Source organism: Callospermophilus lateralis, unplaced genomic scaffold (assembly GCF_048772815.1).
Source record: "Callospermophilus lateralis isolate mCalLat2 unplaced genomic scaffold, mCalLat2.hap1 Scaffold_129, whole genome shotgun sequence".
NCBI lineage: Eukaryota > Metazoa > Chordata > Mammalia > Rodentia > Sciuridae > Callospermophilus > Callospermophilus lateralis.
Genome location: NW_027512465.1, coordinates 1,174,144 through 1,177,609, shown reverse-complemented (window position 1 = coordinate 1,177,609; position 3,466 = coordinate 1,174,144).

The window sequence follows — 3,466 nt, the reverse complement described above, 5'->3', positions numbered from 1 at the left end:
GTTTTTCAAAATGAAATATTTCAACTGAGAGAATATGATAAGAATTCCAGAAGGACATAAAGCCATTGGAAAATTTACATCCCAAGAATGCTAATTTTACCTGATAATTTGGGGAAGAAAACAGTTGTACATTTAATCAAAGCAGATATATTTTGGATAAGAATGCAAAGTACAAGTGAATGTTCAGGGTAGAATATGAAGCTGTAAAGAGATAATCTTTGCTCTGCATCCTATTGGTCTATGTCCTGAGCTCAGGAAGGAGATAGGTTTACCATTTGGCTCCTAGGTTACTTTGAACATATTTGAAAGGCACATTAGCAAGCTAGACTTATAGAATTCCCTTCTCTATACTGGCTCGGTGAGACCAGCACACTTGTAGATTAAAGAGTTCCTGTTATTTCTGAGCAGAATAGACATTTCACATTTTTGTTCTGGACCAGAATTCTCTTCTGCACATTTATTCATGTGGGTGTATGTTGGTTTGCCAAGGGAAGGTAAGTTATTGAAGCCTCTATCATAAATGTATTTGTTTATGAAATACTTTGGATTAAAGGCTTCTTTATAAATTTGACTGTATAGTTCAGTCATCCTTTAAATGGGATGAAAACAATTAACCCTCCCGTATCCTTGCCCAGTTGTTCTCATGGGCGCATGCCAGGACATGGAGGGCAGTGTTGAGGTATCTGGAGCTGTGTGCTGAGGGGGAGTGCTGATCATTGGGCTTAAGTGGGGGTAGATAGTGTCATCCAGCTGGCTCAATGCATTCTTCTTCCCTGTAGAGATGCAGCCACCCCATGAAGATGATTTTCCTAAAGAGAACACAAATCATCTTAATAGAAATCTTCATGAAGAGCCTCGCCTCCTGAGTCATCATTTAAATATGAACCATCCTGAAGAGCCCAGCCTCTTGATTCAACCTGGGACTGAGGACATGGGTGTCTTAGAAGTGTCTCAGATCCCAAATACTGAGAAAGCAGACCCAGGTAAAGCTTGCCAATTTTTCTCTACAAAGTAGAGGCATTATCATAATGAAGGCTTTCAAGGATATTTGTTGCCAAAGGTACAAAATAGAGCAGAGAGTGATATAGGTACATGTGAGTTCAAAAAAAAATCTCTTAAGTGAGAGAAAATCAAGAATAAAGATGACTAGAAATCAAAAATAGGCCAGAGACTGTAACTCACCTAAAAGCAAATGTTTAGCTATGACTAGCTTGTGTAAACCATTTACAACTAAAGTATTGTTCTTCAAAGGCCTTATGCTCTAAAACTGTAATTTTCAACCTGACCAACAGCACCAGAAACTCTGGGGGTGGGACCCACAATCTGTGTTTATCAGGCCTTCCAGGAAAGTCTGGCCTGGTACAAGTTAGCTTGAGAATCACTGTTCATAGTCTCATAAATTCTGTGTTTTTTCCCTTTTCTTCTAAATGGAATGTAATATAGCTCAAGTCCTGTTTGACTTGCTTCCTGGACATGGTAATTAAACTTTTTCAAATGCAGTCAATGGTCCAGATCTTTATTCTATATACTTACAGGAAACAGTACAGAACTGCAATCCATTTTAGACTGACACTTATGAATACTTCATCATAGTGCACAGTATCCAGTGGGAGATGAGAAACAATTTTTCAAAAAAATCCCCAATAATGGCATCAATAGCATTCTACTTTTGTGTTGCTCACTCTCATTTTATCATTTTATCAGTAAATTAGATGATGACTAATTGTTTTATTTTATCCATCCAGTATGGTGCTATGAAGCCATAATTACTGTATTTTGTGTTTTTAAAGGTTCTGGCCTGTAAGCATAGCTATAGCATTTTCCTGCACCAGTGCAGGGCTTAGCAGCACTGATCCTGACCCCGCCCCCATCTGCACACACAGAGTGTAGGAGAACTCATAGCAGGGGGGATTCAGCTAATTTGAGAAGGAATAACATATCAGTTCTCCCATTTTCCAGAAGACATTGCATCCATATATGAACACTACTGACTTCTGAACTGTCTTTAACTCCATAAGGTTCTGAAAATGAATCACGCACCATTAAGATTTGTTATTTTCATGCTCCAAAACTTTCAAGATTAGGGAAAACTTGGCTTACAAAATTAAGCATGAATTATTTCCCTGGCCTTTTAGGTTCCACCACAAAATGATGTCAATCACCTTTATAGGTAAAATCTTCCCAAATGTCATTTAGTGTGTCTCAGGTGCTGAGATGCTGAGCCAATGGGCAGACTTCACCAGCAGTCAAATTCATAGACCAATAGTGAATGGAGGGCCTGGGGTTGTAGCTCAGTGGTAGAGTGCTTGTCTAACATGTGAGGCACTGGGTTTGATTCTCAGCACTGCATACAAATAAATAAAATAAAGGTCCATCAAAAACTAAAAAAAAATTTAAAAAGTAGGCAAAAGCTTAAAAAAATAGTAGTGAATGGAATCTCAGGGTTGAGAAAGACCTTAGAGGCAACTGGTCCAACTTCCTTTTTTTTTTAGAAAGAGGGAGAGAGAGAGAGTTAGTTTTAATAATTTATTTTTTAGTTATCGGCGGACACAACATCTTTTTTTTTTTCTATGTGGTGCTGAAGATCGAACCCTGGCCGCACGGCCAGACGAGCACACTAGCGCTTGAGCCACATCCCCAGCCCAACTGGTCCAACTTCTTAATAACTGCATGTTGGACTCCTAGCTGTTTAATCAAACGTACCCCAGGCTCATGTAACTCATACTGAAATTCCACCCCTACAAGCTCTCAGGTCTAACTGGAATTCTACCTCATTCACAGAGCCTCAATGCAGGTCTGAATCCAATTCTCTTTAGTCTCTCTTGGTATTACTGTGTTCTTTTTAAATAGCTGTCATCTGTCCACTCAATAAATAGTTGTTGAGTATCTCTGCCAGATGCCAGATGCTGTGTTAAGCCTTGGCTCATTCCACCTGTAAATCTGCAAACCAAGACTCCCTCTCTTTCAGCTTTCCTAAAATTTTTAACATAAAGTTTCACCAGCACTAAACCCATGTTTGTTGAATGTGACCCTGACTATGTATCTCTGGTTTTAAAAATTTTCCTTTAGTAAATATTGTTCTGATTGCAGTTGTATGGCCATGGAAGTAGTGGAGAGTAGACTGGAGATTGTTCATTTTATAATTGAAGGGTCTGACAGCTCTAATTAGGATTTTGAAGTTTTCTTCTCTGTGTTAATTGTCTTTAGGAGAGCCACATATTCCAGGCACTGTGACTCATATATAGTGAAACACTCGATGAATATTGAAACTGAAGAGAGACAATTCTTATTCTATAGCATAAAATAAAATAGCCATTTCCCCTTTCAATTTTAGAGCTACTTATAACAGAAGGTACTCCTGTTGATGATGCTGATACAGAAAACCAACTAAAGGAGACAAAGGTGGAAGAGCCAGCAGATGCCACCCTTTTGGACAACGTGCTTTCCTTATTATATTCATTCTTGC